This window comes from Taudactylus pleione, unplaced genomic scaffold (genome assembly GCF_031769625.1).
Source record: "Taudactylus pleione unplaced genomic scaffold, aTauple2 ptg000070l, whole genome shotgun sequence".
Classification (NCBI taxonomy): domain Eukaryota; kingdom Metazoa; phylum Chordata; class Amphibia; order Anura; family Myobatrachidae; genus Taudactylus; species Taudactylus pleione.
The window spans coordinates 1889423-1914677 of NW_028284472.1; the positions used below are offsets into that span (position 1 = coordinate 1889423).

At 37.3% G+C, this 25255-nt stretch overlaps 12 non-coding genes across 12 annotated transcripts; all 12 read right to left on the minus strand.

Moving 5' to 3' along the window:
• Window positions 1–337: 337 nt before the first annotated feature.
• TRNAA-CGC (transfer RNA alanine (anticodon CGC)) lies at window positions 338–409 on the minus strand. Its single transcript has one exon. It is a non-coding gene; the product is annotated as a tRNA-Ala (tRNA).
• Window positions 410–3103: 2694 nt separating this feature from the next.
• Window positions 3104–3175, minus strand: TRNAA-CGC (transfer RNA alanine (anticodon CGC)). Its single transcript has one exon. It is a non-coding gene; the product is annotated as a tRNA-Ala (tRNA).
• A 2697-nt stretch (window positions 3176–5872) lies between these two features.
• On the minus strand, window positions 5873–5944 carry TRNAA-CGC (transfer RNA alanine (anticodon CGC)). Its single transcript has one exon. It is a non-coding gene; the product is annotated as a tRNA-Ala (tRNA).
• Window positions 5945–8639: 2695 nt separating this feature from the next.
• Window positions 8640–8711, minus strand: TRNAA-CGC (transfer RNA alanine (anticodon CGC)). Its single transcript has one exon. It is a non-coding gene; the product is annotated as a tRNA-Ala (tRNA).
• Window positions 8712–11408: 2697 nt separating this feature from the next.
• TRNAA-CGC (transfer RNA alanine (anticodon CGC)) lies at window positions 11409–11480 on the minus strand. Its single transcript has one exon. It is a non-coding gene; the product is annotated as a tRNA-Ala (tRNA).
• A 2695-nt stretch (window positions 11481–14175) lies between these two features.
• On the minus strand, window positions 14176–14247 carry TRNAA-CGC (transfer RNA alanine (anticodon CGC)). Its single transcript has one exon. It is a non-coding gene; the product is annotated as a tRNA-Ala (tRNA).
• A 2697-nt stretch (window positions 14248–16944) lies between these two features.
• Window positions 16945–17016, minus strand: TRNAA-CGC (transfer RNA alanine (anticodon CGC)). The gene has a single exon. It is a non-coding gene; the product is annotated as a tRNA-Ala (tRNA).
• A 1755-nt stretch (window positions 17017–18771) lies between these two features.
• Window positions 18772–18843, minus strand: TRNAA-CGC (transfer RNA alanine (anticodon CGC)). The gene has a single exon. It is a non-coding gene; the product is annotated as a tRNA-Ala (tRNA).
• A 607-nt stretch (window positions 18844–19450) lies between these two features.
• Window positions 19451–19522, minus strand: TRNAA-CGC (transfer RNA alanine (anticodon CGC)). The gene has a single exon. It is a non-coding gene; the product is annotated as a tRNA-Ala (tRNA).
• Window positions 19523–20373: 851 nt separating this feature from the next.
• TRNAA-CGC (transfer RNA alanine (anticodon CGC)) lies at window positions 20374–20445 on the minus strand. Its single transcript has one exon. It is a non-coding gene; the product is annotated as a tRNA-Ala (tRNA).
• A 1755-nt stretch (window positions 20446–22200) lies between these two features.
• Window positions 22201–22272, minus strand: TRNAA-CGC (transfer RNA alanine (anticodon CGC)). The gene has a single exon. It is a non-coding gene; the product is annotated as a tRNA-Ala (tRNA).
• Window positions 22273–22879: 607 nt separating this feature from the next.
• Window positions 22880–22951, minus strand: TRNAA-CGC (transfer RNA alanine (anticodon CGC)). The gene has a single exon. It is a non-coding gene; the product is annotated as a tRNA-Ala (tRNA).
• Between the last annotated feature and the right edge of the window lie 2304 nt (window positions 22952–25255).

Below are 25255 nucleotides of genomic sequence, written 5' to 3' on the forward strand. Positions count from 1 at the left end.
TCAATCTTAATCAATTAGTTTTGCTATATTATTTGTCTCGCTCTTTTATTAAACTTTGCTCGGGTAGTCGCCTTCAGTTCCCACTGAAAATAAAAAATATATTTCCTACTTACCATATGTTTTCCCTCAGTGTAGGAGAATGGCAATAGGCATTCAAAGGGAACTTATCTTTGAAAAATGGAATGAAGAAGATGATGAATATAATCATATTTGATTGATTATTTATTATTTGTATTCAACTTTGACTATTGCTGTAGAGTACTTTTATTGGTTTGCTTGTTTTCTTTGGCTCTACTAGAGAGTTTACATATGGTAAAAAGCTGTATTTTGTAAAACTTGGAGATGCCGGGGATTGAATCCGGGGCCTCATACATGCGAAGCATGCGCTCTACCACTGAGCTATATCCCCTATGAGCTGCTATTTTTTTATGCACAAGTGATTGCAGCTTTATATTTTACTAGAGATTTACTACTTTTCAGTGTTATTAGGGATATCTTAGAGGATGGAAGCATAACCATTATACCATGCTTGACTGCAAGGACTTTATGGTTTTCATGGCTGATGAGAATGCAAGTAGATGCCCATTCCAAACACTGGAATGCTCTTAAAGTTCTCCATCAGAGACTGGTTTATCATCAGAATCCCCTACTTTTACTATTGAATGGTGTGGATATTGATCAAGTTTTGCTAACTAGAGGGCTGTCTTACATTCAGTTTGGTCATCAGTGTCAGAACTTAGCAGAAGGGCACAAAGGATGCATGCTAAGACTGCCTCTTGGGCATTGCTAGCTAATGCTTCACCAGGCAATTTATGTAGAGTTGATATGTTGTCATCATTCCATGCTTTGAAATTTCATTAAGTGCTTGCCCTCCAAGCCCATGTCCATCCTCTTTTTGTTCATAAAGTGGTTGAACTTGTCTCTCAATCTTAATCATTTAGTTATGCTATATTATTTGTCTCGCTCTTTTATTAAACTTTGCTCAGGTAGTCGCCTTCAGTTCCCACTGAGAATAAAAAATCTGTTTCCTACTTACCATATGTTTTCCCTCAGTGTAGGAGAATGGCAATAGGCATTCAATGGGAACTTAACTTTGAAAAATGGAATGAAGACGATGATGAATATAATCATATTTGATTCATTTTTTATGATTTGTATTCAACTTTGACTATTGCTGTAGAGTTCTTGTATTGTTTGCTTGATATCTTTGGCTCTTCTAGAGAGTTTACATATGGTAAAAAGCTGTATTTTGCAAAACTTAGAGATTCTGGGGATTGAACTCAGGAGCTTATACAAACGAAGCATGCGCTCTACCACCGAGCTACATCCCCTATGAGCTGTTATTTTCTGATGCATAAGTGATTGCAGCTTTACAATTCACTAGAGATTTACTACTTTTCAGTGTTATTAGTGATATCTTAGAGGATGGAAGGATAACCTTTATACCATGCTTGACTTCAAGGACTTTATGGTTTTCATGGCTGATGAGAATGCAAGTAGATGCCCATTCCGAACATTGGAATGCTCTTAAAGTTCTCCATCAGAGACTGGTTCATCATCAGAATCCCCTAATTTTACTACAGAATGGTGTGGATATTGATCAAGTTTTGCTAACTAGAGGGCTGTCTTACATTCTGTTTGGTCATCAGTGTCAGAACTTAGCAGAAGGGCACAAAGGATGCATGCTAAGACTGCCTCTTGGCCACTGCTAGCTAATGCTTCACCAGACAATCTATGTAGAGTTGATATGTTGTCATCATTCCATGCTTTGATATATCATTAAGTGCTTGCCCTCCAAGCCCATGTCCATCCTCTTTTTGTTCACAAAGTGTTTGAACTTGTCTCTCAATCTTAATCAATTAGTTTTGCTATATTATTTGTCTCGCTCTTTTATTAAACTTTGCTCGGGTAGTCGCCTTCAGTTCCCACTGAAAATAAAAAATCTATTTCCTACTTACCATATGTTTTCCCTCAGTGTAGGAGAATGGCAATAGGCATTCAAAGGGAACTTAACTTTGAAAAATGGAATGAAGAAGATGATGAATATAATCATATTTGATTGATTTTTTATGATTTGTATTCAACTATGACTATTGCTGTAGAGTACTTTTATTGGTTTGCTTGTTTTCTTTGGCTCTACTAGAGAGTTTACATATGGTAAAAAGCTGTATTTTGTAAAACTTGGAGATGCCGGCGATTGAATCCGGGGCCTCATACATGCGAAGCATGCGCTCTACCACTGAGCTATATCCCATATGAGCTGCTATTTTTTTATGCACAAGTGACTGCAGCTTTACATTTCACTAGAGATTTACTACTTTTCAGTGTTATTAGGGATATCTTAGAGGATGGAAGCATAACCATTATACCATGCTTGACTGCAAGGACTTTATGGTTATCATGGCTGATGGGAATGCAAGTAGATGCCCATTCCGAACATTGGAATGCTCTTAAAGTTCTCCATCAGAGACTGGTTTATCATCAGAATCCCCTACTTTTACTAATGAATGGTGTGGATATTGATCAAGCTTTGCTAACTAGAGGGCTGTCTTACATTCTGTCTGGTCATCAGTGTCAGAACTTAGCAGAAGGGCACAAAGGATGCATGCTAAGACTGCCTCTTGGGCATTGCTAGCTAATGCTTCACCAGACAATCTATGTAGAGTTGATATGTTGTCATCATTCCATGCTTTGAAATTTCATTAAGTGCTTGCCCTCCAAGCCCATGTCCATCCTCTTTTTGTTCACAGTGTTTGAACTTGTCTCTCAATCTTAATCAATTAGTTTTGCTATGTTATTTGTCTCGCTCTTTTATTAAACTTTGCTTGAGTTGTTGCCTTCAGTTCCCACTGAAAATAAAAAATCTATTTCCTACTTACCATAAGTTTTCCCTCAGTGTAGGAGAATGGCAATAAGCATTCAATGGGAACTTAACTTTGAAAAATGGAATGAAGAAGATGATGAATATAATCATATTTGATTGATTTTTTATGATTTGTATTCAACTTTGACTATTGCTCTAGAGTACTTTTATTGGTTTGCTTGTTTTCTTTGGCTCTACTAGAGAGTTTACATATGGTAAAAAGCTGTATTTTGTAAAACTTGGAGATGCCGGGGATTGAAACCGGGGCCTCATACATGCGAAGCATGCGCTCTACCACTGAGATACATCCCCTATGAGCTGCTATTTTTTTATGCACAAGTGATTGCAGCTTTATATTTTACTAGAGATTTACTACTTTTCAGTGTTATTAGGGATATCTTAGAGGATGGAAGCATAACCATTATACCATGCTTGACTGCAAGGACTTTATGGTTTTCATGGCTGATGAGAATGCAAGTAGATGCTCATTCCAAACACTGGAATGCTCATAAAGTTCTCCATCAAAGACTGGTTTATCATCAGAATCCCCTACTTTTACTAATGAATGGTGTGGATATTGATCAAGTTTTGCTAACTAGAGGGCTGTCTTACATTCTGTTAGGTCATCAGTGTCAGAACTTAGCAGAAGGGCACAAAGGATGCATGCTAAGACTGCCTCTTGGGCATTGCTAGCTAATACTTCACCAGACAATCTATGTAGAGTTGATATGTTGTCATCATTCCATGCTTTGAAATTTCATTAAGTGCTTGCCCACCAAGCCCATGTCCATCCTCTTTTTGTTCATAAAGTGGTTGAACTTGTCTCTCAATCTTAATCATTTTGTTCTGCTATATTACTTGTCTCGCTCTTTTATTAAACTTTGCTCAGGTAGTCGCCTTCAGTTCCCACTGAGAATAAAACATCTATTTCCTACTTACCATATGTTTTCCCTCAGTGTAGGAGAATGGCAATAGGCATTCAATGGGAACTTAACTTTGAAAAATGGAATGAAGAAGATGATGAATATAATCATATTTGTTTAATTTTTTATGATTTGTATTCAACTTTGACTATTGCTGTAGAGTACTTGTATTGGTTTGCTTGTTATCTTTGGCTCTTCTAGAAAGTTTACCTATGGTAAAAAGCTGTATTTTGCAAAACTTAGAGATTCTGGGGATTGAACTCAGGAGCTTATACAAGCGAAGCATGCGCTCTACCACCGAGCTACATCCCATATGAGCTGCTATTTTCTGATGCATAAGTGATTGCAGCTTTACAATTCACTAGAGATTTATTACTTTTCAGTTTTATTAGTGATATCTTAGATGATGGAAGGATAACCATTATACCATGCTTGACTTCAAGGACTTTATGGTTTTCATGGCTGATGAGAATGCAAGTAGATGCCCACTCCAAACATTGGAAAGCTCTTAAAGTTCTCCATCAGAGACTGGTTCATCATCAGAATCCCCTAATTTTACTACAGAATGGTGTGGATATTGATCAAGTTTTGCTAACTAGAGGGCTGTCTTACATTCTGTTTGGTCATCAGTGTCAGAACTTAGCAGAAGGGCACAAAGGATGCATGCTAAGACTGCCTCTTGGCCACTGCTAGCTAATGCTTCACCAGACAATCCATGTAGAGTTGATATGTTGTCATCATTCCATGCTTTGATATATCATTAAGTGCTTGCCCTCCAAGCCCATGTCCATCCTCTTTTTGTTCACAAAGTGTTTGAACTTGTCTCTCAATCTTAATCAATTAGTTTTGCTATATTATTTGTCTCGCTCTTTTATTAAACTTTTCTCGGGTAGTCGCCTTCAGTTCCCACTGAAAATAAAAAATCTATTTCCTACTTACCATATGTTTTCCCTCAGTGTAGGAGAATGGCAATAGGCATTCAATGGGAACTTAACTTTGAAAAATGGAATGAAGAAGATGATGAATATAATCATATTTGATTGATTTTTTATGATTTGTATTCAACTTTGACTATTGCTGTAGAGTACTTTTATTGGTTTGCTTGTTTTCTTTGGCTCTACTAGAGAGTTTACATATGGTAAAAAGCTGTATTTTGTAAAACTTGGAGATGCCGGGGATTGAATCCGGTGCCTCATACATGCGAAGCATGCGCTCTACCACTGAGCTATATCCCCTATGAGCTGCTATTTTTTTATGCACAAGTGATTGCAGCTTTACATTTCACTAGAGATTTACTACTTTTCAGTGTTATTAGGGATATCTTAGAGGATGGAAGCATAACCATTATACCATGCTTGACTGCAAGGACTTTATGGTTATCATGGCTGATGAGAATGCAAGTAGATGCCCATTCCGAACATTGGAATGCTCTTAAAGTTCTCCATCAGAGACTGGTTCATCATCAGAATCCCCTACTTTTACTAATGAATGGTGTGGATATTGATCAAGTTTTGCTAACTAGAGGGCTGTCTTACATTCTGTTTGGTCATCAGTGTCAGAACTTAGCAGAAGGGCACAAAGGATGCATGCTAAGACTGCCTCTTGGCCACTGCTAGCTAATGCTTCACCAGACAATCTATGTAGAGTTGATATGTTGTCATCATTCCATGCTTTGAAATTTCATTAAGTGCTTGCCCTCCAAGCCCATGTCCATCCTCTTTTTGTTCACAAAGTGTTTGAACTTGTCTCTCAATCTTAATCAATTAGTTTTGCTATATTATTTGTCTCGCTCTTTTATTAAACTTTGCTTGAGTTGTCGCCTTCAGTTCCCACTGAAAATAAAAAATCTATTTCCTACTTACCATAAGTTTTCCCTCAGTGTAGGAGAATGGCAATAAGCATTCAATGGGAACTTAACTTTGAAAAATGGAATGAAGAAGAAGATGAATATAATCATATTTGATTGATTTTTTATGATTTGTATTCAACTTTGACTATTGCTGTAGAGTACTTTTATTGGTTTGCTTGTTTTCTTTGGCTCTACTAGAGAGTTTACATATGGTAAAAAGCTGTATTTTGTAAAACTTGGAGATGCCGGGGATTGAAACCGGGGCCTCATACATGCGAAGCATGCGCTCTACCACTGAGCTACATCCCCTATGAGCTGCTATTTTTTTATGCACAAGTGATTGCAGCTTTATATTTTACTAGAGATTTACTACTTTTCAGTGTTATTAGGGATATCTTAGAGGATGGAAGCATAACCATTATACCATGCTTGACTGCAAGGACTTTATGGTTTTCATGGCTGATGAGAATGCAAGTAGATGCCCATTCCAAACACTGGAATGCTCTTAAAGTTCTCCATCAGAGACTGGTTTATCATCAGAATCCCCTACTTTTACTAATGAATGGTGTGGATATTGATCAAGTTTTGCTAACTAGAGGGCTGTCTTACATTCTGTTAGGTCATCAGTGTCAGAACTTAGCAGAAGGGCACAAAGGATGCATGCTAAGACTGACTCTTGGGCATTGCTAGCTAATGCTTCACCAGACAATCTATGTAGAGTTGATATGTTGTCATCATTCCATGCTTTGAAATCTCATTAAGTGCTTGCCCTCCAAGCCCATGTCCATCCTCTTTTTGTTCATAAAGTGGTTGAACTTGTCTCTCAATCTTAATCATTTTGTTCTGCTATATTACTTGTCTCGCTCTTTTATTAAACTTTGCTCAGGTAGTCGCCTTCAGTTCCCACTGAGAATAAAAAATCTATTTCCTACTTACCACATGTTTTCCCTCAGTGTAGGAGAATGGCAATAGGCATTCAATGGGAACTTAACTTTGAAAAATGGAATGAAGAAGATCATGAATATAATCATATTTGTTTAATTTTTTATAATTTGTATTCAACTTTGACTATTGCTGTAGAGTACTTGTATTGGTTTGCTTGTTATCTTTGGCTCTTCTAGAAAGTTTACCTATGGTAAAAAGCTGTATTTTGCAAAACTTAGAGATTCTGGGGATTGAACTCTGGAGCTTATACAAGCGAAGCATGCGCTCTACCACCGAGCTACATCCCATATGAGCTGCTATTTTCTGATGCATAAGTGATTGCAGCTTTACAATTCACTAGAGATTTACTACTTTTCAGTGTTATTAGTGATATCTTAGATGATGGAAGGATAACCATTATACCATGCTTGACTTCAAGGACTTTATGGTTTTCATGGCTGATGAGAATGCAAGTAGATGCCCATTCCAAACATTGGAATGCTCTTAAAGTTCTCCATCAGAGACTGGTTCATCATCAGAATCACCTAATTTTACTACAGAATGGTGTGGATATTGATCAAGTTTTGCTAACTAGAGGGCTGTCTTACATTCTGTTTGGTCATCAGTGTCAGAACTTAGCAGAAGGGCACAAAGGATGCATGCTAAGACTGCCTCTTGGCCAATGCTAGCTAATGCTTCACCAGACAATCCATGTAGAGTTGATATGTTGTCATCATTCCATGCTTTGATATATCATTAAGTGCTTGCCCTCCAAGCCCATGTCCATCCTCTTTTTGTTCACAAAGTGTTTGAACTTGTCTCTCAATCTTAATCAATTAGTTTTGCTATATTATTTTTCTCGCTCTTTTATTAAACTTTTCTCGGGTAGTCGCCTTCAGTTCCCACTGAAAATAAAAAATCTATTTCCTACTTACCATATGTTTTCCCTCAGTGTAGGAGAATGGCAATAGGCATTCAAAGGGAACTTAACTTTGAAAAATGGAATGAAGAAGATGATGAATATAATCATATTTGATTGATTTTTTATGATTTGTATTCAACTATGACTATTGCTGTAGAGTACTTTTATTGGTTTGCTTGTTTTCTTTGGCTCTACTAGAGAGTTTACATATGGTAAAAAGCTGTATTTTGTAAAACTTGGAGATGCCGGCGATTGAATCCGGGGCCTCATACATGCGAAGCATGCGCTCTACCACTGAGCTATATCCCATATGAGCTGCTATTTTTTTATGCACAAGTGACTGCAGCTTTACATTTCACTAGAGATTTACTACTTTTCAGTGTTATTAGGGATATCTTAGAGGATGGAAGCATAACCATTATACCATGCTTGACTGCAAGGACTTTATGGTTATCATGGCTGATGGGAATGCAAGTAGATGCCCATTCCGAACATTGGAATGCTCTTAAAGTTCTCCATCAGAGACTGGTTTATCATCAGAATCCCCTACTTTTACTAATGAATGGTGTGGATATTGATCAAGCTTTGCTAACTAGAGGGCTGTCTTACATTCTGTCTGGTCATCAGTGTCAGAACTTAGCAGAAGGGCACAAAGGATGCATGCTAAGACTGCCTCTTGGGCATTGCTAGCTAATGCTTCACCAGACAATCTATGTAGAGTTGATATGTTGTCATCATTCCATGCTTTGAAATTTCATTAAGTGCTTGCCCTCCAAGCCCATGTCCATCCTCTTTTTGTTCACAGTGTTTGAACTTGTCTCTCAATCTTAATCAATTAGTTTTGCTATGTTATTTGTCTCGCTCTTTTATTAAACTTTGCTTGAGTTGTTGCCTTCAGTTCCCACTGAAAATAAAAAATCTATTTCCTACTTACCATAAGTTTTCCCTCAGTGTAGGAGAATGGCAATAAGCATTCAATGGGAACTTAACTTTGAAAAATGGAATGAAGAAGATGATGAATATAATCATATTTGATTGATTTTTTATGATTTGTATTCAACTTTGACTATTGCTCTAGAGTACTTTTATTGGTTTGCTTGTTTTCTTTGGCTCTACTAGAGAGTTTACATATGGTAAAAAGCTGTATTTTGTAAAACTTGGAGATGCCGGGGATTGAAACCGGGGCCTCATACATGCGAAGCATGCGCTCTACCACTGAGATACATCCCCTATGAGCTGCTATTTTTTTATGCACAAGTGATTGCAGCTTTATATTTTACTAGAGATTTACTACTTTTCAGTGTTATTAGGGATATCTTAGAGGATGGAAGCATAACCATTATACCATGCTTGACTGCAAGGACTTTATGGTTTTCATGGCTGATGAGAATGCAAGTAGATGCTCATTCCAAACACTGGAATGCTCATAAAGTTCTCCATCAAAGACTGGTTTATCATCAGAATCCCCTACTTTTACTAATGAATGGTGTGGATATTGATCAAGTTTTGCTAACTAGAGGGCTGTCTTACATTCTGTTAGGTCATCAGTGTCAGAACTTAGCAGAAGGGCACAAAGGATGCATGCTAAGACTGCCTCTTGGGCATTGCTAGCTAATGCTTCACCAGACAATCTATGTAGAGTTGATATGTTGTCATCATTCCATGCTTTGAAATTTCATTAAGTGCTTGCCCACCAAGCCCATGTCCATCCTCTTTTTGTTCATAAAGTGGTTGAACTTGTCTCTCAATCTTAATCATTTTGTTCTGCTATATTACTTGTCTCGCTCTTTTATTAAACTTTGCTCAGGTAGTCGCCTTCAGTTCCCACTGAGAATAAAACATCTATTTCCTACTTACCATATGTTTTCCCTCAGTGTAGGAGAATGGCAATAGGCATTCAATGGGAACTTAACTTTGAAAAATGGAATGAAGAAGATGATGAATATAATCATATTTGTTTAATTTTTTATGATTTGTATTCAACTTTGACTATTGCTGTAGAGTACTTGTATTGGTTTGCTTGTTATCTTTGGCTCTTCTAGAAAGTTTACCTATGGTAAAAAGCTGTATTTTGCAAAACTTAGAGATTCTGGGGATTGAACTCAGGAGCTTATACAAGCGAAGCATGCGCTCTACCACCGAGCTACATCCCATATGAGCTGCTATTTTCTGATGCATAAGTGATTGCAGCTTTACAATTCACTAGAGATTTATTACTTTTCAGTTTTATTAGTGATATCTTAGATGATGGAAGGATAACCATTATACCATGCTTGACTTCAAGGACTTTATGGTTTTCATGGCTGATGAGAATGCAAGTAGATGCCCACTCCAAACATTGGAAAGCTCTTAAAGTTCTCCATCAGAGACTGGTTCATCATCAGAATCCCCTAATTTTACTACAGAATGGTGTGGATATTGATCAAGTTTTGCTAACTAGAGGGCTGTCTTACATTCTGTTTGGTCATCAGTGTCAGAACTTAGCAGAAGGGCACAAAGGATGCATGCTAAGACTGCCTCTTGGCCACTGCTAGCTAATGCTTCACCAGACAATCCATGTAGAGTTGATATGTTGTCATCATTCCATGCTTTGATATATCATTAAGTGCTTGCCCTCCAAGCCCATGTCCATCCTCTTTTTGTTCACAAAGTGTTTGAACTTGTCTCTCAATCTTAATCAATTAGTTTTGCTATATTATTTGTCTCGCTCTTTTATTAAACTTTTCTCGGGTAGTCGCCTTCAGTTCCCACTGAAAATAAAAAATCTATTTCCTACTTACCATATGTTTTCCCTCAGTGTAGGAGAATGGCAATAGGCATTCAATGGGAACTTAACTTTGAAAAATGGAATGAAGAAGATGATGAATATAATCATATTTGATTGATTTTTTATGATTTGTATTCAACTTTGACTATTGCTGTAGAGTACTTTTATTGGTTTGCTTGTTTTCTTTGGCTCTACTAGAGAGTTTACATATGGTAAAAAGCTGTATTTTGTAAAACTTGGAGATGCCGGGGATTGAATCCGGTGCCTCATACATGCGAAGCATGCGCTCTACCACTGAGCTATATCCCCTATGAGCTGCTATTTTTTTATGCACAAGTGATTGCAGCTTTACATTTCACTAGAGATTTACTACTTTTCAGTGTTATTAGGGATATCTTAGAGGATGGAAGCATAACCATTATACCATGCTTGACTGCAAGGACTTTATGGTTATCATGGCTGATGAGAATGCAAGTAGATGCCCATTCCGAACATTGGAATGCTCTTAAAGTTCTCCATCAGAGACTGGTTCATCATCAGAATCCCCTACTTTTACTAATGAATGGTGTGGATATTGATCAAGTTTTGCTAACTAGAGGGCTGTCTTACATTCTGTTTGGTCATCAGTGTCAGAACTTAGCAGAAGGGCACAAAGGATGCATGCTAAGACTGCCTCTTGGCCACTGCTAGCTAATGCTTCACCAGACAATCTATGTAGAGTTGATATGTTGTCATCATTCCATGCTTTGAAATTTCATTAAGTGCTTGCCCTCCAAGCCCATGTCCATCCTCTTTTTGTTCACAAAGTGTTTGAACTTGTCTCTCAATCTTAATCAATTAGTTTTGCTATATTATTTGTCTCGCTCTTTTATTAAACTTTGCTTGAGTTGTCGCCTTCAGTTCCCACTGAAAATAAAAAATCTATTTCCTACTTACCATAAGTTTTCCCTCAGTGTAGGAGAATGGCAATAAGCATTCAATGGGAACTTAACTTTGAAAAATGGAATGAAGAAGAAGATGAATATAATCATATTTGATTGATTTTTTATGATTTGTATTCAACTTTGACTATTGCTGTAGAGTACTTTTATTGGTTTGCTTGTTTTCTTTGGCTCTACTAGAGAGTTTACATATGGTAAAAAGCTGTATTTTGTAAAACTTGGAGATGCCGGGGATTGAAACCGGGGCCTCATACATGCGAAGCATGCGCTCTACCACTGAGCTACATCCCCTATGAGCTGCTATTTTTTTATGCACAAGTGATTGCAGCTTTATATTTTACTAGAGATTTACTACTTTTCAGTGTTATTAGGGATATCTTAGAGGATGGAAGCATAACCATTATACCATGCTTGACTGCAAGGACTTTATGGTTTTCATGGCTGATGAGAATGCAAGTAGATGCCCATTCCAAACACTGGAATGCTCTTAAAGTTCTCCATCAGAGACTGGTTTATCATCAGAATCCCCTACTTTTACTAATGAATGGTGTGGATATTGATCAAGTTTTGCTAACTAGAGGGCTGTCTTACATTCTGTTAGGTCATCAGTGTCAGAACTTAGCAGAAGGGCACAAAGGATGCATGCTAAGACTGACTCTTGGGCATTGCTAGCTAATGCTTCACCAGACAATCTATGTAGAGTTGATATGTTGTCATCATTCCATGCTTTGAAATCACATTAAGTGCTTGCCCTCCAAGCCCATGTCCATCCTCTTTTTGTTCATAAAGTGGTTGAACTTGTCTCTCAATCTTAATCATTTTGTTCTGCTATATTACTTGTCTCGCTCTTTTATTAAACTTTGCTCAGGTAGTCGCCTTCAGTTCCCACTGAGAATAAAAAATCTATTTCCTACTTACCACATGTTTTCCCTCAGTGTAGGAGAATGGCAATAGGCATTCAATGGGAACTTAACTTTGAAAAATGGAATGAAGAAGATCATGAATATAATCATATTTGTTTAATTTTTTATAATTTGTATTCAACTTTGACTATTGCTGTAGAGTACTTGTATTGGTTTGCTTGTTATCTTTGGCTCTTCTAGAAAGTTTACCTATGGTAAAAAGCTGTATTTTGCAAAACTTAGAGATTCTGGGGATTGAACTCTGGAGCTTATACAAGCGAAGCATGCGCTCTACCACCGAGCTACATCCCATATGAGCTGCTATTTTCTGATGCATAAGTGATTGCAGCTTTACAATTCACTAGAGATTTACTACTTTTCAGTGTTATTAGTGATATCTTAGATGATGGAAGGATAACCATTATACCATGCTTGACTTCAAGGACTTTATGGTTTTCATGGCTGATGAGAATGCAAGTAGATGCCCATTCCAAACATTGGAATGCTCTTAAAGTTCTCCATCAGAGACTGGTTCATCATCAGAATCACCTAATTTTACTACAGAATGGTGTGGATATTGATCAAGTTTTGCTAACTAGAGGGCTGTCTTACATTCTGTTTGGTCATCAGTGTCAGAACTTAGCAGAAGGGCACAAAGGATGCATGCTAAGACTGCCTCTTGGCCACTGCTAGCTAATGCTTCACCAGACAATCCATGTAGAGTTGATATGTTGTCATCATTCCATGCTTTGATATATCATTAAGTGCTTGCCCTCCAAGCCCATGTCCATCCTCTTTTTGTTCACAAAGTGTTTGAACTTGTCTCTCAATCTTAATCAATTAGTTTTGCTATATTATTTTTCTCGCTCTTTTATTAAACTTTTCTCGGGTAGTCGCCTTCAGTTCCCACTGAAAATAAAAAATCTATTTCCTACTTACCATATGTTTTCCCTCAGTGTAGGAGAATGGCAATAGGCATTCAAAGGGAACTTAACTTTGAAAAATGGAATGAAGAAGATGATGAATATAATCATATTTGATTGATTTTTTATGATTTGTATTCAACTATGACTATTGCTGTAGAGTACTTTTATTGGTTTGCTTGTTTTCTTTGGCTCTACTAGAGAGTTTACATATGGTAAAAAGCTGTATTTTGTAAAACTTGGAGATGCCGGCGATTGAATCCGGGGCCTCATACATGCGAAGCATGCGCTCTACCACTGAGCTATATCCCATATGAGCTGCTATTTTTTTATGCACAAGTGACTGCAGCTTTACATTTCACTAGAGATTTACTACTTTTCAGTGTTATTAGGGATATCTTAGAGGATGGAAGCATAACCATTATACCATGCTTGACTGCAAGGACTTTATGGTTATCATGGCTGATGGGAATGCAAGTAGATGCCCATTCCGAACATTGGAATGCTCTTAAAGTTCTCCATCAGAGACTGGTTTATCATCAGAATCCCCTACTTTTACTAATGAATGGTGTGGATATTGATCAAGCTTTGCTAACTAGAGGGCTGTCTTACATTCTGTCTGGTCATCAGTGTCAGAACTTAGCAGAAGGGCACAAAGGATGCATGCTAAGACTGCCTCTTGGGCATTGCTAGCTAATGCTTCACCAGACAATCTATGTAGAGTTGATATGTTGTCATCATTCCATGCTTTGAAATTTCATTAAGTGCTTGCCCTCCAAGCCCATGTCCATCCTCTTTTTGTTCACAGTGTTTGAACTTGTCTCTCAATCTTAATCAATTAGTTTTGCTATGTTATTTGTCTCGCTCTTTTATTAAACTTTGCTTGAGTTGTTGCCTTCAGTTCCCACTGAAAATAAAAAATCTATTTCCTACTTACCATAAGTTTTCCCTCAGTGTAGGAGAATGGCAATAAGCATTCAATGGGAACTTAACTTTGAAAAATGGAATGAAGAAGATGATGAATATAATCATATTTGATTGATTTTTTATGATTTGTATTCAACTTTGACTATTGCTCTAGAGTACTTTTATTGGTTTGCTTGTTTTCTTTGGCTCTACTAGAGAGTTTACATATGGTAAAAAGCTGTATTTTGTAAAACTTGGAGATGCCGGGGATTGAAACCGGGGCCTCATACATGCGAAGCATGCGCTCTACCACTGAGATACATCCCCTATGAGCTGCTATTTTTTTATGCACAAGTGATTGCAGCTTTATATTTTACTAGAGATTTACTACTTTTCAGTGTTATTAGGGATATCTTAGAGGATGGAAGCATAACCATTATACCATGCTTGACTGCAAGGACTTTATGGTTTTCATGGCTGATGAGAATGCAAGTAGATGCTCATTCCAAACACTGGAATGCTCATAAAGTTCTCCATCAAAGACTGGTTTATCATCAGAATCCCCTACTTTTACTAATGAATGGTGTGGATATTGATCAAGTTTTGCTAACTAGAGGGCTGTCTTACATTCTGTTAGGTCATCAGTGTCAGAACTTAGCAGAAGGGCACAAAGGATGCATGCTAAGACTGCCTCTTGGGCATTGCTAGCTAATGCTTCACCAGACAATCTATGTAGAGTTGATATGTTGTCATCATTCCATGCTTTGAAATTTCATTAAGTGCTTGCCCACCAAGCCCATGTCCATCCTCTTTTTGTTCATAAAGTGGTTGAACTTGTCTCTCAATCTTAATCATTTTGTTCTGCTATATTACTTGTCTCGCTCTTTTATTAAACTTTGCTCAGGTAGTCGCCTTCAGTTCCCACTGAGAATAAAACATCTATTTCCTACTTACCATATGTTTTCCCTCAGTGTAGGAGAATGGCAATAGGCATTCAATGGGAACTTAACTTTGAAAAATGGAATGAAGAAGATGATGAATATAATCATATTTGTTTAATTTTTTATGATTTGTATTCAACTTTGACTATTGCTGTAGAGTACTTGTATTGGTTTGCTTGTTATCTTTGGCTCTTCTAGAAAGTTTACCTATGGTAAAAAGCTGTATTTTGCAAAACTTAGAGATTCTGGGGATTGAACTCAGGAGCTTATACAAGCGAAGCATGCGCTCTACCACCGAGCTACATCCCATATGAGCTGCTATTTTCTGATGCATAAGTGATTGCAGCTTTACAATTCACTAGAGATTTATTACTTTTCAGTTTTATTAGTGATATCTTAGATGATGGAAGGATAACCATTATACCATGCTTGACTTCAAGGACTTTATGGTTTTCATGGCTGATGAGAATGCAAGTAGATGCCCACTCCAAACATTGGAAAGCTCTTAAAGTTCTCCATCAGAGACTGGTTCATCATCAGAATCCCCTAATTTTACTACAGAATGGTGTGGATATTGATCAAGTTTTGCTAACTAGAGGGCTGTCTTACATTCTGTTTGGTCATCAGTGTCAGAACTTAGCAGAAGGGCACAAAGGATGCATGCTAAGACTGCCTCTTGGCCACTGCTAGCTAATGCTTCACCAGACAATCCATGTAGAGTTGATATGTTGTCATCATTCCATGCTTTGATATATCATTAAGTGCTTGCCCTCCAAGCCCATGTCCATCCTCTTTTTGTTCACAAAGTGTTTGAACTTGTCTCTCAATCTTAATCAATTAGTTTTGCTATATTATTTTTCTCGCTCTTTTATTAAACTTTTCTCGGGTAGTCGCCTTCAGTTCCCACTGAAAATAAAAAATCTATTTCCTACTTACCATATGTTTTCCCTCAGTGTAGGAGAATGGCAATAGGCATTCAATGGGAACTTAACTTTGAAAAATGGAATGAAGAAGATGATGAATATAATCATATTTGATTGATTTTTTATGATTTGTATTCAACTTTGACTATTGCTGTAGAGTACTTTTATTGGTTTGCTTGTTTTCTTTGGCTCTACTAGAGAGTTTACATATGGTAAAAAGCTGTATTTTGTAAAACTTGGAGATGCCGGGGATTGAATCCGGTGCCTCATACATGCGAAGCATGCGCTCTACCACTGAGCTATATCCCCTATGAGCTGCTATTTTTTTATGCACAAGTGATTGCAGCTTTACATTTCACTAGAGATTTACTACTTTTCAGTGTTATTAGGGATATCTTAGAGGATGGAAGCATAACCATTATACCATGCTTGACTGCAAGGACTTTATGGTTATCATGGCTGATGAGAATGCAAGTAGATGCCCATTCCGAACATTGGAATGCTCTTAAAGTTCTCCATCAGAGACTGGTTCATCATCAGAATCCCCTACTTTTACTAATGAATGGTGTGGATATTGATCAAGTTTTGCTAACTAGAGGGCTGTCTTACATTCTGTTTGGTCATCAGTGTCAGAACTTAGCAGAAGGGCACAAAGGATGCATGCTAAGACTGCCTCTTGGCCACTGCTAGCTAATGCTTCACCAGACAATCTATGTAGAGTTGATATGTTGTCATCATTCCATGCTTTGAAATTTCATTAAGTGCTTGCCCTCCAAGCCCATGTCCATCCTCTTTTTGTTCACAAAGTGTTTGAACTTGTCTCTCAATCTTAATCAATTAGTTTTGCTATATTATTTGTCTCGCTCTTTTATTAAACTTTGCTTGAGTTGTCGCCTTCAGTTCCCACTGAAAATAAAAAATCTATTTCCTACTTACCATAAGTTTTCCCTCAGTGTAGGAGAATGGCAATAAGCATTCAATGGGAACTTAACTTTGAAAAATGGAATGAAGAAGAAGATGAATATAATCATATTTGATTGATTTTTTATGATTTGTATTCAACTTTGACTATTGCTGTAGAGTACTTTTATTGGTTTGCTTGTTTTCTTTGGCTCTACTAGAGAGTTTACATATGGTAAAAAGCTGTATTTTGTAAAACTTGGAGATGCCGGGGATTGAAACCGGGGCCTCATACATGCGAAGCATGCGCTCTACCACTGAGCTACATCCCCTATGAGCTGCTATTTTTTTATGCACAAGTGATTGCAGCTTTATATTTTACTAGAGATTTACTACTTTTCAGTGTTATTAGGGATATCTTAGAGGATGGAAGCATAACCATTATACCATGCTTGACTGCAAGGACTTTATGGTTTTCATGGCTGATGAGAATGCAAGTAGATGCCCATTCCAAACACTGGAATGCTCTTAAAGTTCTCCATCAGAGACTGGTTTATCATCAGAATCCCCTACTTTTACTAATGAATGGTGTGGATATTGATCAAGTTTTGCTAACTAGAGGGCTGTCTTACATTCTGTTAGGTCATCAGTGTCAGAACTTAGCAGAAGGGCACAAAGGATGCATGCTAAGACTGACTCTTGGGCATTGCTAGCTAATGCTTCACCAGACAATCTATGTAGAGTTGATATGTTGTCATCATTCCATGCTTTGAAATCTCATTAAGTGCTTGCCCTCCAAGCCCATGTCCATCCTCTTTTTGTTCATAAAGTGGTTGAACTTGTCTCTCAATCTTAATCATTTTGTTCTGCTATATTACTTGTCTCGCTCTTTTATTAAACTTTGCTCAGGTAGTCGCCTTCAGTTCCCACTGAGAATAAAAAATCTATTTCCTACTTACCACATGTTTTCCCTCAGTGTAGGAGAATGGCAATAGGCATTCAATGGGAACTTAACTTTGAAAAATGGAATGAAGAAGATCATGAATATAATCATATTTGTTTAATTTTTTATAATTTGTATTCAACTTTGACTATTGCTGTAGAGTACTTGTATTGGTTTGCTTGTTATCTTTGGCTCTTCTAGAAAGTTTACCTATGGTAAAAAGCTGTATTTTGCAAAACTTAGAGATTCTGGGGATTGAACTCTGGAGCTTATACAAGCGAAGCATGCGCTCTACCACCGAGCTACATCCCATATGAGCTGCTATTTTCTGATGCATAAGTGATTGCAGCTTTACAATTCACTAGAGATTTACTACTTTTCAGTGTTATTAGTGATATCTTAGATGATGGAAGGATAACCATTATACCATGCTTGACTTCAAGGACTTTATGGTTTTCATGGCTGATGAGAATGCAAGTAGATGCCCATTCCAAACATTGGAATGCTCTTAAAGTTCTCCATCAGAGACTGGTTTATCATCAGAATCACCTAATTTTACTACAGAATGGTGTGGATATTGATCAAGTTTTGCTAACTAGAGGGCTGTCTTACATTCTGTTTGGTCATCAGTGTCAGAACTTAGCAGAAGGGCACAAAGGATGCATGCTAAGACTGCCTCTTGGCCACTGCTAGCTAATGCTTCACCAGACAATCCATGTAGAGTTGATATGTTGTCATCATTCCATGCTTTGATATATCATTAAGTGCTTGCCCTCCAAGCCCATGTCCATCCTCTTTTTGTTCACAAAGTGTTTGAACTTGTCTCTCAATCTTAATCAATTAGTTTTGCTATATTATTTGTCTCGCTCTTTTATTAAACTTTTCTCGGGTAGTCGCCTTCAGTTCCCACTGAAAATAAAAAATCTATTTCCCTCAGTGTAGGAGAATGGCAATAGGCATTCAATGGGAACTTAACTTTGAAAAATGGAATGAAGAAGATGATGAATATAATCATATTTGATTGATTTTTTATGATTTGTATTCAACTTTGACTATTGCTATAGAGTACTTTTATTGGTTTGCTTGTTTTCTTTGGCTCTACTAGAGTGTTTACATATGGTAAAAAGCTGTATTTTGTAAAACTTGGAGATGCCGGGGATTGAAACCGGGGCCTCATACATGCGAAGCATGCGCTCTACCACTGAGCTACATCCCCTATGAGCTGCTATTTTTTTAAGCACAAGTGATTGCAGCTTTATATTTTACTAGAGATTTACTACTTTTCAGTGTTATTAGGGATATCTTAGAGGATGGAAGCATAACCATTATACCATGCCTCTTGGCCACTGCTAGCTAATGCTTCACCAGACAATCCATGTAGAGTTGATATGTTGTCATCATTCCATGCTTTGATATATCATTAAGTGCTTGCCCTCCAAGCCCATGTCCATCCTCTTTTTGTTCACAAAGTGTTTGAACTTGTCTCTCAATCTTAATCAATTAGTTTTGCTATATTATTTGTCTCACTCTTTTATTAAACTTTTCTCGGGTAGTCGCCTTCAGTTCCCACTGAAAATAAAAAATCTATTTCCTACTTACCATATGTTTTCCCTCAGTGTAGGAGAATGGCAATAGGCATTCAATGGGAACTTAACTTTGAAAAATGGAATGAAGAAGATGATGAATATAATCATATTTGATTGATTTTTTATGATTTGTATTCAACTTTGACTATTGCTGTAGAGTACTTTTATTGGTTTGCTTGTTTTCTTTGGCTCTACTAGAGAGTTTACATATGGTAAAAAGCTGTATTTTGTAAAACTTGGAGATGCCGGGGATTGAATCCGGGGCCTCATACATGCGAAGCATGCGCTCTACCACTGAGCTATATCCCCTATGAGCTGCTATTTTTTTATGCACAAGTGATTGCAGCTTTACATTTCACTAGAGATTTACTACTTTTCAGTGTTATTAGGGATATCTTAGAGGATGGAAGCATAACCATTATACCATGCTTGATTGCAAGGACTTTATGGTTATCATGGCTGATGAGAATGCAAGTAGATGCCCATTCCGAACATTGGAATGCTCTTAAAGTTCTCCATCAGAGACTGGTTCATCATCAGAATCCCCTACTTTTACTAATGAATGGTGTGGATATTGATCAAGTTTTGCTAACTAGAGGGCTGTCTTACATTCTGTTTGGTCATCAGTGTCAGAACTTAGCAGAAGGGCACAAAGGATGCATGCTAAGACTGCCTCTTGGCCACTGCTAGCTAATGCTTCACCAGACAATCTATGTAGAGTTGATATGTTGTCATCATTCCATGCTTTGAAATTTCATTAAGTGCTTGCCCTCCAAGCCCATGTCCATCCTCTTTTTGTTCACAAAGTGTTTGAACTTGTCTCTCAATCTTAATCAATTAGTTTTGCTATATTATTTGTCTCGCTCTTTTATTAAACTTTGCTTGAGTTGTCGCCTTCAGTTCCCACTGAAAATAAAAAATCTATTTCCTACTTACCATAAGTTTTCCCTCAGTGTAGGAGAATGGCAATAAGCATTCAATGGGAACTTAACTTTGAAAAATGGAATGAAGAAGATGATGAATATAATCATATTTGATTGATTTTTTATGATTTGTATTCAACTTTGACTATTGCTGTAGAGTACTTTTATTGGTTTGCTTGTTTTCTTTGGCTCTACTAGAGAGTTTACATATGGTAAAAAGCTGTATTTTGTAAAACTTGGAGATGCCGGGGATTGAAACCGGGGCCTCATACATGCGAAGCATGCGCTCTACCACTGAGCTACATCCCCTATGAGCTGCTATTTTTTTATGCACAAGTGATTGCAGCTTTATATTTTACTAGAAATTTACTACTTTTCAGTGTTATTAGGGATATCTTAGAGGATGGAAGCATAACCATTATACCATGCTTGACTGCAAGGACTTTATGGTTTTCATGGCTGATGAGAATGCAAGTAGATGCCCATTCCAAACACTGGAATGCTCTTAAAGTTCTCCATCAGAGACTGGTTTATCATCAGAATCCCCTACTTTTACTAATGAATGGTGTGGATATTGATCAAGTTTTGCTAACTAGAGGGCTGTCTTACATTCTGTTAGGTCATCAGTGTCAGAACTTAGCAGAAGGGCACAAAGGATGCATGCTAAGACTGACTCTTGGGCATTGCTAGCTAATGCTTCACCAGACAATCTATGTAGAGTTGATATGTTGTCATCATTCCATGCTTTGAAATTTCATTAAGTGCTTGCCCTCCAAGCCCATGTCCATCCTCTTTTTGTTCATAAAGTGGTTGAACTTGTCTCTCAATCTTAATCATTTTGTTCTGCTATATTACTTGTCTCGCTCTTTTATTAAACTTTGCTCAGGTAGTCGCCTTCAGTTCCCACTGAGAATAAAAAATCTATTTCCTACTTACCACATGTTTTCCCTCAGTGTAGGAGAATGGCAATAGGCATTCAATGGGAACTTAACTTTGAAAAATGGAATGAAGAAGATCATGAATATAATCATATTTGTTTAATTTTTTATGATTTGTATTCAACTTTGACTATTGCTGTAGAGTACTTGTATTGGTTTGCTTGTTATCTTTGGCTCTACTAGAAAGTTTACCTATGGTAAAAAGCTGTATTTTGCAAAACTTAGAGATTCTGGGGATTGAACTCTGGAGCTTATACAAGCGAAGCATGCGCTCTACCACCGAGCTACATCCCATATGAGCTGCTATTTTCTGATGCATAAGTGATTGCAGCTTTACAATTCACTAGAGATTTACTACTTTTCAGTGTTATTAGTGATATCTTAGATGATGGAAGGATAACCATTATACCATGCTTGACTTCAAGGACTTTATGGTTTTCATGGCTGATGAGAATGCAAGTAGATGCCCATTCCAAACATTGGAATGCTCTTAAAGTTCTCCATCAGAGACTGGTTCATCATCAGAATCACCTAATTTTACTACAGAATGGTGTGGATATTGATCAAGTTTTGCTAACTAGAGGGCTGTCTTACATTCTGTTTGGTCATCAGTGTCAGAACTTAGCAGAAGGGCACAAAGGACGCATGCTAAGACTGCCTCTTGGCCACTGCTAGCTAATGCTTCACCAGACAATCCATGTAGAGTTGATATGTTGTCATCATTCCATGCTTTGATATATCATTAAGTGCTTGCCCTCCAAGCCCATGTCCATCCTCTTTTTGTTCACAAAGTGTTTGAACTTGTCTCTCAATCTTAATCAATTAGTTTTGCTATATTATTTGTCTCGCTCTTTTATTAAACTTTTCTCGGGTAGTCGCCTTCAGTTCCCACTGAAAATAAAAAATATATTTCCCTCAGTGTAGGAGAATGGCAATAGGCATTCAATGGGAACTTAACTTTGAAAAATGGAATGAAGAAGATGATGAATATAATCATATTTGATTGATTTTTTATGATTTGTATTCAACTTTGACTATTGCTGTAGAGTACTTTTATTGGTTTGCTTGTTTTCTTTGGCTCTACTAGAGTGTTTACATATGGTAAAAAGCTGTATTTTTTAAAACTTGGAGATGCCGGGGATTGAAACCGGGGCCTCATACATGCGAAGCATGCGCTCTACCACTGAGCTACATCCCCTATGAGCTGCTATTTTTTTAAGCACAAGTGATTGCAGCTTTATATTTTACTAGAGATTTACTACTTTTCAGTGTTATTAGGGATATCTTAGAGGATGGAAGCATAACCATTATACCATGCCTCTTGGCCACTGCTAGCTAATGCTTCACCAGACAATCCATGTAGAGTTGATATGTTGTCATCATTCCATGCTTTGATATATCATTAAGTGCTTGCCCTCCAAGCCCATGTCCATCCTCTTTTTGTTCACAAAGTGTTTGAACTTGTCTCTCAATCTTAATCAATTAGTTTTGCTATGTTATTTGTCTCGCTCTTTTATTAAACTTTGCTTGAGTTGTTGCCTTCAGTTCCCACTGAAAATAAAAAATCTATTTCCTACTTACCATAAGTTTTCCCTCAGTGTAGGAGAATGGCAATAAGCATTCAATGGGAACTTAACTTTGAAAAATGGAATGAAGAAGATGATGAATATAATCATATTTGATTGATTTTTTATGATTTGTATTCAACTTTGACTATTGCTCTAGAGTACTTTTATTGGTTTGCTTGTTTTCTTTGGCTCTACTAGAGAGTTTACATATGGTAAAAAGCTGTATTTTGTAAAACTTGGAGATGCCGGGGATTGAAACCGGGGCCTCATACATGCGAAGCATGCGCTCTACCACTGAGATACATCCCCTATGAGCTGCTATTTTTTATGCACAAGTGATTGCAGCTTTATATTTTACTAGAGATTTACTACTTTTCAGTGTTATTAGGGATATCTTAGAGGATGGAAGCATAACCATTATACCATGCTTGACTGCAAGGACTTTATGGTTTTCATGGCTGATGAGAATGCAAGTAGATGCTCATTCCAAACACTGGAAAGCTCATAAAGTTCTCCATCAAAGACTGGTTTATCATCAGAATCCCCTACTTTTACTAATGAATGGTGTGGATATTGATCAAGTTTTGCTAACTAGAGGGCTGTCTTACATTCTGTTAGGTCATCAGTGTCAGAACTTAGCAGAAGGGCACAAAGGATGCATGCTAAGACTGCCTCTTGGGCATTGCTAGCTAATGCTTCACCAGACAATCTATGTAGAGTTGATATGTTGTCATCATTCCATGCTTTGAAATTTCATTAAGTGCTTGCCCACCAAGCCCATGTCCATCCTCTTTTTGTTCATAAAGTGGTTGAACTTGTCTCTCAATCTTAATCATTTTGTTCTGCTATATTACTTGTCTCGCTCTTTTATTAAACTTTGCTCAGGTAGTCGCCTTCAGTTCCCACTGAGAATAAAACATCTATTTCCTACTTACCATATGTTTTCCCTCAGTGTAGGAGAATGGCAATAGGCATTCAATGGGAACTTAACTTTGAAAAATGGAATGAAGAAGATGATGAATATAATCATATTTGTTTAATTTTTTATGATTTGTATTCAACTTTGACTATTGCTGTAGAGTACTTGTATTGGTTTGCTTGTTATCTTTGGCTCTTCTAGAAAGTTTACCTATGGTAAAAAGCTGTATTTTGCAAAACTTAGAGATTCTGGGGATTGAACTCAGGAGCTTATACAAGCGAAGCATGCGCTCTACCACCGAGCTACATCCCATATGAGCTGCTATTTTCTGATGCATAAGTGATTGCAGCTTTACAATTCACTAGAGATTTATTACTTTTCAGTTTTATTAGTGATATCTTAGATGATGGAAGGATAACCATTATACCATGCTTGACTTCAAGGACTTTATGGTTTTCATGGCTGATGAGAATGCAAGTAGATGCCCACTCCAAACATTGGAAAGCTCTTAAAGTTCTCCATCAGAGACTGGTTCATCATCAGAATCCCCTAATTTTACTACAGAATGGTGTGGATATTGATCAAGTTTTGCTAACTAGAGGGCTGTCTTACATTCTGTTTGGTCATCAGTGTCAGAACTTAGCAGAAGGGCACAAAGGATGCATGCTAAGACTGCCTCTTGGCCACTTCTAGCTAATGCTTCACCAGACAATCCATGTAGAGTTGATATGTTGTCATCATTCCATGCTTTGATATATCATTAAGTGCTTGCCCTCCAAGCCCATGTCCATCCTCTTTTTGTTCACAAAGTGTTTGAACTTGTCTCTCAATCTTAATCAATTAGTTTTGCTATATTATTTGTCTCGCTCTTTTATTAAACTTTTCTCGGGTAGTCGCCTTCAGTTCCCACTGAAAATAAAAAATCTATTTCCTACTTACCATATGTTTTCCCTCAGTGTAGGAGAATGGCAATAGGCATTCAATGGGAACTTAACTTTGAAAAATGGAATGAAGAAGATGATGAATATAATCATATTTGATTGATTTTTTATGATTTGTATTCAACTTTGACTATTGCTGTAGAGTACTTTTATTGGTTTGCTTGTTTTCTTTGGCTCTACTAGAGAGTTTACATATGGTAAAAAGCTGTATTTTGTAAAACTTGGAGATGCCGGGGATTGAATCCGGTGCCTCATACATGCGAAGCATGCGCTCTACCACTGAGCTATATCCCCTATGAGCTGCTATTTTTTTATGCACAAGTGATTGCAGCTTTACATTTCACTAGAGATTTACTACTTTTCAGTGTTATTAGGGATATCTTAGAGGATGGAAGCATAACCATTATACCATGCTTGACTGCAAGGACTTTATGGTTATCATGGCTGATGAGAATGCAAGTAGATGCCCATTCCGAACATTGGAATGCTCTTAAAGTTCTCCATCAGAGACTGGTTCATCATCAGAATCCCCTACTTTTACTAATGAATGGTGTGGATATTGATCAAGTTTTGCTAACTAGAGGGCTGTCTTACATTCTGTTTGGTCATCAGTGTCAGAACTTAGCAGAAGGGCACAAAGGATGCATGCTAAGACTGCCTCTTGGCCACTGCTAGCTAATGCTTCACCAGACAATCTATGTAGAGTTGATATGTTGTCATCATTCCATGCTTTGAAATTTTATTAAGTGCTTG